The sequence below is a fragment of the Schistosoma mansoni genome (genome assembly GCF_000237925.1).
Source record: "Schistosoma mansoni, WGS project CABG00000000 data, supercontig 0169, strain Puerto Rico, whole genome shotgun sequence".
NCBI classification, from domain to species: domain Eukaryota; kingdom Metazoa; phylum Platyhelminthes; class Trematoda; order Strigeidida; family Schistosomatidae; genus Schistosoma; species Schistosoma mansoni.
In genome coordinates, this window is record NW_017386056.1 from 447,130 (window position 1) to 457,690 (window position 10,561).

The 10,561-nt window shown below is 32.2% G+C and overlaps 1 non-coding gene across 1 annotated transcript; it reads left to right on the forward strand.

The window, feature by feature from the left end:
* The first annotated feature begins 226 nt into the window (after positions 1-226).
* On the forward strand, positions 227-293 carry Smp_tRNA_00942_Pseudo_TTG.1.1. The gene has a single exon. It is a non-coding gene (tRNA).
* Positions 294-10,561: the final 10,268 nt, after the last annotated feature.

Sequence of the window (10,561 nt, forward strand, 5' to 3'; positions counted from 1 at the left end):
TATGTCTAACAAAGATGATATTGAAAACTACCACGGACTGAAATTGCAGAAAATATGAAAAAAAGATTAAATAAATCAGTTAAAATAATACTAATACCGATGGAAAAACTAAACATTGGAAAAGTTGACCAGTTGCAGTCCTAAGCATCAATGGGAAGATTCAAAGAAACAATACTAAGTGAATTCAAACTTCACCTCATTGCACAAGCAAGTGGCTATCAGGACTCAGTAGCTGAGTGGATAACGCGATGGCGTTTGAAGCGAAAGGTACTGGGTTCGAGTCCCAGAGTGAACATCAACTCCGAGATGCAGGTACATTCAGCTGACGAGTCCCAAATAGGACGAGAGGAGCGTCCTGGATTCCACTGCTAGCCACTATCCATCTTTGCTTAAACATTAGAAAAGTTGTTTAAAAGAAAAGAATAAAATGAACAAATCAAAATTATGAAAAATATTCATTAAACTCAAGTTTTTAATGAGTATATTTGTCTTACTTGAACTGATTTTGTACTAATTGTTAATCAATGTCTTTCGCAATAGGTTTCGTTTATATTATATACATCAACTAGGAAGTTTACTCTTTTCAAAAGTACAGAATAAGTTACTTATCATTGGTATTTTAATAGATTTACATCATAGTTTATTCAAAATAGAGTCAGTTATGGCATTAGCAGTAAATGGTTATAAGTTCTATTCCCCTCACAAAATATCATTAAAGAATATTATTATGATCAATTTAAAAAGACAATGACTTTTTCGACCTTTACAAAACTAATCAAATCAGCATTAAAGACATAAACCTTCAAATGTACAAAATGTCATTTAGACTTATGACAGAAAATAATACTAGCTCTTGAAAAAATCCTTGGTTTTAACAAATATTTTCAACTTATCAACAGATCGGCTGATGGTAGTAGTTCCTATCACTAAAAAAGTAAACTGAACAACAATTTAAAACTAGAGGAGAGCTAAATCGTCATCTTTTGATGTCAGTTTTAGACTTCTCAGTAATGTTAACCATGATTCTCCCATACGTGTAGATAGTGGAATACAATTCTCGTTGGATGTCATCGATTAGTTATTATCCAAGTTCAAACTAGCTTAATTCTATGTGTAAAAAATTCTCCCTGAAGTGAATTGATTTAAACTGACATTACTCGGTTTTAACTAATCCTAAATGATATTTACAATTAATATTTACAAAACCTTCAGAAAACTGCATTATTAGACATCCAGTTTACTAGTACAATTTCAGTCCATTTTTAATCTACATAAATTAGTCTATCTGCAGAGATAATAACTAAAATGGAACATAGTATTCAGAACTTACTTACTTACGCCTGTTGCCCTTCCTGCAGGAGCATAGGCTGCCCATCAGCATTTTCCATCCAACCCTGTCTTGGGCAATCATTTCCAGTTTTTCGCAGTCGCTATTCAGTTTTTTCATGTCTACTTCCAATCTTCGGAGCACTGTGTTCTTCGGCTTTCCTCTTTCTCTTTTCACTTCAGGATTACAAGTTAACGCTTGCTTCGTGATGCAGTTTGGTGATTTCCTCAATGTATTTCCAATCCACTTCCAACGTATTTTCCTAATTTCCTCTCCAGTTGAAAGCTGTTTTGTTCTCTCCCACAGTAAGTATTGGGCCAATGAATATTGAGTATCTCGTGAAGACAACCGTTTAACTATACTTATGCATGTTTGGTGATGGTTGTGGTAGTTCTTGAAGTTTCAGCTCCTCCTAGTAGAACCGTCTTGACATTCGTATTAAAGATTCTCACTTTAAATTAGTTGATAGTTGTTTTGAGTCCCATATGTTCTTCAACTGTATGAATGCTGTCCTTGCTTTGCCAATCCTCGCTTTTACACCTACATCAGATCCTCCTAGACCATCAATGATGCGTCCCAGGTATGTGAATGTTTCCATCTCTTCCAGAGTTTCTTCATCAAGTATGACTGGCTTAACGTTCTCTGTGTTGTATTTGAGGATGTTGCTTTTTCCCTTGTGTATGTTGAGGCCTACTGATACAGAGAGTGTTGCTACACTAGTTGTCTCCACTTGATTTTGTTCACGTTCATGGAATAGAAGAGCTGTGTCATCTGCAAAGTCTAATTCTTCTAGTTAGTTGTATTCCATGTTTCCTGTCAGATGTCGATGTCCTCATAATCTAGTCAACCATCAGAAGAAAGAGAAAGCCAGGAGAGTGAGTAAGCAACCTTGTCTGACTCCGGTCCTCACTTGGCATGCATCTGTCAGCTGTCCTCCAATCAAGAATTCGCAGTGTAGTCCATTGTATGAATTTTGAATGATGTTGACAATTTTCTCAGGTTCTCACTGCATAGCGTCGAAGAAGTTTCCACAATGTTCTCTTATTTACATTGTGTAATGCTTTCTCATAATCAAGGGAGTTGATGTACGGTAACGAGTTCCAGCCAAGTGATTGTTCAACAATGATCCGTAGCGTCACTATTCGATCTGTGCACAGCTGATTCTTACAGGAATCCAGCCTGTCGATCTTGAAGTTGAGTGTCTACTGAGTATTTCGTCCGGTTCAGCAACACTCTGTTGAAAACGTTTTCTGGTTCCGATAGTAGTGTTATGCCTGTATAGTTCTCACATTTGTTAAGATCTCTATTCCTTATATCTTGATGAGGTGTCCTTCTTTTCGGTTCATCGGTACTTGTTGTTCCTCCAAAATCTTTTTGAATAGAAGGTGAAGCATGCTTACAGTTATTTCTATTTTGCATTCAGAAACTAAATAACAATTAGATTTTTTGGTCTTTTATTGCATAGCGTTATGTAGAAATCATATGAAAAGCTTATAAACTAGATAAGAAACATGAAAACTGTTTTGTTTTTGCTTATTATTTGATTTAATTCAAATAAACTTCATGTCATTCTAGTACAATTTTCATTCAAGAATTTATTTACACTAGGTTGCATTTTCACTGCTTTTATTTAGAATAATGAATTGAATTAACTCATATAACTGTTGACAGATAATTATATGCAACTAAGCCATTCACACAAACTAAAAACAAACAGAAAATGGTTTGATTAGTTTAAAGAAATCAATATAAAGAATTTGGCTTACAACTGATTAACGAGCTTTAATTGAGATCACGAGAAAGTATATACTTTTTCAAATGTGAGAATGGCATGTTATTTCGATTTGCTCCTAATGTGATGGTATTATGAGGCTTTGAAATAATGATGAACTTCATAATGATAACGGATAATAATTTATTATTATTATCAGTAGTAGTAGTAGTAGTAGTATCATATAGTGTCAGAAGATATATATTGTGAAATGAACTTATGAATTTCAATGATTATTTTGTAAATTTTAGTCTATAGAACATGATAAACATAAAGGATTGGACAACATGTAACTAATTATTATCTTGTTATAATAAAACCCAATTGGAATTTCTCTTTTGGATGTTTTTCAACTATGTGATATTGGTTAGTCCTGTGGTCCAATCATACCGTTCATTAGAAGTACCTCAACTCCTGAGTATAAGTTAATTGTAACTGACCTGATGAGAAACAATTTTAGATTCTGATAGTATATGAATGATGCTATCAAGCTAATGTTCTCGTGCATAAGATCAAACGACAAGTCATTTTAATGGTAACTGTTGGTTAAAGTTGAATACGATTTAAAAGTTTTTCTTATCGTTTTTTAACACTTAAATTATAATTCTCAAGTAATTCTGGATTAGAACTAAGCAAACTTTATTTATTACTCATTAGTTTATGCTAATTCCTCAAATAATGTTAAATTTGTGGCTTTAGCTATACGGTCACTAAAAGCCAGGAAGCACTGGAGCACTGGTTCGTCTTAGTACGGGACTCCGCAGAAGTATGCATCTATTACCGGACTCTGGATCTTCAGATCCGTATTCTTTGATTAAATTTCTGACTTCGTCAGTATGAGAAATTTCAGACTGTTATATTTCTTGACAGGAATTCGGAACAATATTTGCGTTAGTTCTAACTCTCAGCCCATTTTAGCTATTATCGAATTCCATTTTCGGTTATGGATTTTGTATAATCTATGTCGAATCACAGTAGCTTGGATAAAACAAGTTTATATCTCCTTCATATGGCTAAAGAACAAATTAAGTTATTCATCACTTTTAATTAAATCTAATGTCAAATAGTTCGAAACAATCGACAAGAAATGTTGAATTCTGGTTTCATATTTGTCAACTGTCACCGCCAGTTAGGATCTGTGAAGTTTATAATACCCGATGAGTTTATATATGACACTTTATTTAAAAAAAGTTACTTTTAAGTTATTTAGATCTTGACTTCACCCATGTATCAATTACACTGATAGATCACTAACTAGGTATTATATTCATATTGTCTAGCGCTCAGTGATCATGAAGTCCATCTCTTCAGTTTGGATTAAAGTCTCTTATGTAACTAACTAAATATCAAATTGTTACTTGATGCTTATAAAATGTTTAAAAGTAAGGTAACCGTGGATGTTAATTCTGATCCCAGTTCTCAACTTCAGTCAGAATCAAACTTCAAGTTATTAGTTAAGAAATGATTATTATAATTTCGTCTTTTGATAGTTCTAAAGCTAGTGAACGAATTTCCTTTTTCGGCAAGACTATAATTTATGGACAAAACAATCAGATTTAAGATAACAGGTCTTGGATTCTGGCGCGAAATTAATTCAACCATTTGTCTAAATAGCATTTTGGCAGTTTGGCTGATGTTAGTTCTTGATGAAAACCATAAATCTGATTCCTAACCTTGACCATCAATTGTAAATCATAATCCTTATTCTTCACACTGCTTCATAACCTTTATTTTACCTCTAGTAACTAGATGAACATTCTCAAGGTCACATTAGCATCGCTCAAATGTCATCTATAAATTATAATCTCATCCCTTTTTTCTTTTATTTCCACCACTATGTTATCTAGAGTGATTAAATTGCAATAACTGCCATCTCCATTTACTAAGAATACTATCGTCAATTTTTTCTACATTTTCCTGGGTAGCTTGTGTAGCTTATTTTGAAGACTGTAACCAAATGGAAATCTACTGAGACATATGAAGTACTGAGCAGTTGTTTTTTACCTTGAGAACCATCAGAATTGTGTACCTACTACCTAATATTGGGATGAACTCATTCAATTTACTTATCTTCATAGTTCTTATCCAAAAATGTTCAATGAAGTAAAACTATCAGATAACCTTTACTATTGTGATCGTTTACTTATTTTATTTATTGATACAATAATCAACAAATTTTAGACATTCTTCAGATAAAATGATTTTGACAGAATCAAACTATATAAAGATTGTAGTAGGAACGAGTGTCTGTTACTTATTTTAAGGATAATAATTTTATATTTTACATCCATTGAAATTTGGGATATTTCATTTACCAACACTAAATCTTTCTCCAACTAATTCACATCTTACTTCTATATGTACACTCATATTTATCAACTTAAATGGTGATCTGGACAATGTTCATCCAATTTTAGCTGACTTGTATGATGTATACTGAAAATAGTTTTATTGTAATGAATCTCAGTTCTTTTGATAAATCTTTATGAAATTTTGCCTTTATTCAATGAAATATAATTTAAAATGAAGAACACTTTTACATTTGTATATTTAAATTATGTAGTCTACCGTTTCCTATATCTCGTTACAAATATCTTCCGGCATAAAACTACAAAACTCTACCTATATTTTTTTCTCAGTACGATAGATTTACTCTTTTAAAAAGTATTTCAACAGTCGATCAGTTGAAATCTTTTTCTTATAACCTCATATTTAACCGTAACTTTTAGATTTGAAACTTTTACATGTCGAATTAATGAAAAAACTAACTGACAGGTTTGTTTTAACTGGTCACATGAGCATATATTTTAAAGATTTAGACCACAAATCTTTCATAAAATCGACGTCACTAGGTTTATTAAACGCATTATTTTTATGTAAATGTTTATTGTTGAGTAGAGAAAGAGTTGTGAAACAAATCTCATCTCTTGGGTTAGTGAACATACTCCAACTTGATCGATCGAATGAGATTTGAACCAAAGACCAGATAATATATCATTCATGTTAAAATCTTAGCCTTAGAAAACTTCTTTGTCAGTTCATCAAATAATTCAACTGTCACTTTTCTAAAGGTGATACTGTGTGATATGGGTTTGGATAGATTGAGAGGCATCACTTATCACTAGATTTCAGATAAACCTTACAAGAGAATATCAAATGAAACAAGACCTAAATTCAGTGTTTCTTTCTGAATATTTCCCACCTTTTAATATCGGAATTTGAAACGTAAAACACCAGAGCATTTTCTACTCAATATTTCACTCATGAGAAACGAATCATTCTACAAAATAATATTATGTAATTTTGTATATTGTAACACATCTTGGTCTATAATTTATTTCATTATCTAATAGATTATCCATATTGTTTAGGTTTACATGTTGATATATATGTACATATAATAGATATGAAATTTGAAAGCTCAGTTAAAAGAGTATATTACTTAATTAATCTAAAATTTGGACATTTGAGTTATTGAATAGATCATTTAGTGCAATATCATTTACTATTCAACATTTAAAAGAAACATCACTGACAAAATATAGAACACTTAATGTATTCATTTAAATTAGTAGGTTTAGATATTATTATTCAGACTATATCTTTATTGTACATGTTTAATGTGTAGATGCGTATCATAACTATCTGATAAACTTATACTTCATATCATTAAAAAGTAATATTTATTGCCTACTGAACTGATCAATCTGTCTTGAACTAGAACAAACTATTAAGTTATAACAACACTATTTTTTTTATTAAAGAAGTAACATTCAATATTTGAGTGATTAGATTAAAAAAAAAGAATCAATAGACAAATATTAACATTATTTGGATTTGTGAGAAATATGTAAATCATAAAACCTGCAAGATTCAAATATGCTTCACTTATAATGTTCCTGGATTAGATGAAGAATGCTTGTGGGTGGCTTATACTCCTCTATGAGGGTTAACTGGCGTAAGTAGGTAATTTATTGAATAAATTAACCATCTATGACCACTTACTTACACTTGCTATCCCTCGTGGAGGAGCATAGACCGCACACCAGCATTCTCCATCCAACTCTGTCCTGGGCAATCCTTTCCAGTTCTTTCCAGTTAACATTCATCCTTTTCATATCTGCTTCAATCTCCCGGCGTAATGTGTTCTTTGGCCTTCCTATTTTCAGCTTCCCTTCAAGATTCCAAGTTAGGGATTGCCTCGTGATGCAGATTGGTGATTTCCTCAATGTATGTCCTTTCTATGATCACTAGATACAGCTAATATAATTTCTTAAAAATGTGGTTACAAATCCCAAACGATAGTAGTAAGAAATTGTTGTCGTATCTTAATCTTACTTAAATTAATTAAGACATTCCCAATCATATCAATAACATCATGAGCGCTTACTTCATGTAGAAATGAGCGTCTTAATTATACCATGAGCTGAAAATCGGTATGTTCTGATGGCCTTATTTGTGATTGATCGGCACTGTAAGTTTAATTTTCTTAGTTTCTTCTTGTGTTCAAGTTAACTGTTTCATTACATTCACCTCTATGATATTTTATTGATAATTTTAGAATGGTTTGATAGATCGGGTTTAATTCGATGTGTCTATTGATTGTTGATTGATTTGAATGCTATGCTTCTTCTAAAATTCTCTGACATCCCTGTAGCTTCCTCGATTTACAAGTTCAACGTTTTCTCAGTAGAATTTACGTCTACAGCTATCTACATGCATTGATATCATTGATAATATACCGTATCTTTTCACTGATACCATGTGTTCATGTAGTTATAAACGAAGAAGTAGTCCATTGTGTTCGATTCAGTGCTCGTGTTACCTGGTACGGTTTGTTTTTTTCTGTTGTCTTTTAACAGGCACCAAATGGAATGTCGCGACTTCATTGGTTTACTCACGACACCAGTTTCAAAAGGCTTTACTTAACACAAAAGAGGATTGCCTCCAAATAGTTAGGTTAAGAGGAGACTTATTGCTCAAATCGAAAGGACATACGGAGTAGGATTCACCTGAACTTTGATAGCATTTAACTGAAAAATGCTCTGACTAAAATTTTCACTCGTTAAAAAAACATGTTTAGAAGAGAAGACAAAATAACCACAGTTTACGGTTATCAAAGTGATAGTGGTTATCAGTAGGCACTATTATTATCATTAATAAACAAGATCGAAAGCTAGAACAGCACAGGTATTTAAGTGTTTTCCCAGAATGGTTATAAACAATATGTATATCTTATCAGTTAACAAAAAATAAATATACTTGAATGAAACGTCTTATGAGGATAAAATTACATTTAATTTTATGTTAGTCACACATAGATGTAAATTTCACCATTTGTGTTTGAATTGTTCCTCAACTAATTTCAATTTCATCTTACTTTAAAACTACTCAACAGTGTATATCCATGATAAAAAGTGGCTTCATATGTAACCAATCTTCACAAAGGATTAACTATATGCTTACTGAGCTACTTTTGAGATGAATTCTCTACGTTCTAGTGGTAAGAATTGTCTGAAATGTAATGCGTTTTCTTTCAATTTCGAAGCATGACAATCTCAAGGAAGAAATATTACTTTTCATTTATTTACCTGGACGCTTGATTATTTGAAATTAACTAAAAATAAAGCGAGTATTAGATAGATATCCTACACTTTGTAGTGTATTCCTTAGATACCTGATGTAATTTATCTCATAGCTCATCAATCACAAATAATGTCAAAACAATATGTAAAAAATGAACTAGATTTTGATGGTGTAAACCGCAGAATTTCGATCTAGTTATTTAATGACTTCACCCCATGATTTATATTATCATTTGTTATTCCCCCCTATTCATTGTGTTGAAGTGATGAATGGGAACTTAATATGACATGTTGTTGGAACCGATGATTTTTATTCATAGGGCATAGAAGTCTTATAATGTAGCGAAATAAATGACTTAGTAGGTAGTTTGTGATGAAAAATGTACTTATTCAAATAATTGTCCCATAACATTTGTAGTGTTTGTTAAATCCTTTTATAACACTAAACATTTATTATCGCATATTAACGTCACCTCATTTTTCAGTAGATATAAAATGGAAAATTCCCAACTTCGATTCCTCAATTCATCTCAAACCTAATCATTTTTTATGTCTTTGTCTCAGTAACAAAAGTTCATATGAACACCGATTTGAATAAAGCCAGAACAATATTTGAGGCAGAATAATACGAATTTATTACTATTTGTCATGGTTTCTCATCAGCTACTTACAACCATTTATGTATTGAAAGGTAGCATTGATGTCTGATATAATGTGAAACAAGTAACGATGGTATATATATATATGCAAGAACAAGTGAAGTCATTCGGAGATGGAATTCAAAACCTAGGGGTTAAGGTATTAATTAATTGAGGTCTAAAAACATAAGATAGATTTTGCGATAATTTTAGAGGTTGTAGAAGGCTTACATAGGATTATTGGAACTAGAAGTTGTGGTTTAGAGCAACATATATGAGCGAACAATATTGTTTTCGATTACATAATCCTATGAATATCATGGATGTTATTTCAGTGTCTATATTTTTCTAATCATTGACCTATTTCTTATGTAACATTGATTCAAGCCTTTATTATTCTTATCACAACTAGTACACCTGGCACCACACTACCAGTTTGTACTTCTCACCTATTACGTTTATTTATGTAATATATTCCACTGTTATCATTGATTCATAAACTGCCTTGATTGGTTTAATAATTTCGTATATGTATATTAATATTGTCGTATATTAGAGTAAAGCCTGATGAGGATCTAATAGAAAACAATATTGTTCGCTTGTATATGTTGGTTTAAATCACGATATGGGAATTTTTCAAACTAGTAATTGATAAAATGGGTTACGTAATAATTTAACAGGATTTGGGGAGTTTACATAAGTTAAGATAATTAAGTAAATGAAAACCTATCAATGAAGGGATGATTTTGGTGTACATAAAATAAGAAATAGTTAAGCAAAAACCACATGACAGAGTAAACACTGGAAAAATAATTAAATAATAACAAAATGTAATTTATCAAAGTAATGATAATTTGAGGTAAGATGGTGGTTGGAGGTGGTCAACAGGAAACCCTGGACCCAGGTTTCGTGCTACTTGGCACTCGTCAGCAAGGTGTACCTGTAATCTTGAGGGAGCTGATGCTCCCTGGCGGATTCGATCCCGTGTCACTCAGCTTCATAGCCAGAGACGTTACCACTGAGCTATTCGGGCCGCGACCAACCTCCTGTAGGACTGAGATGTAATCACAATTGATTGATCACTGGGTGGTGATCAATGTCATGCGTGTCAAGTCCTTCTTTAGTGCTGATCGAATGCTATCGATCACCACCATCTTACCTCAATATATATATATATATATAGTGCAAGCAGTGTCGAGCCACCTAGGATTGGGGGCCACTTATAAATTTACTATATAGA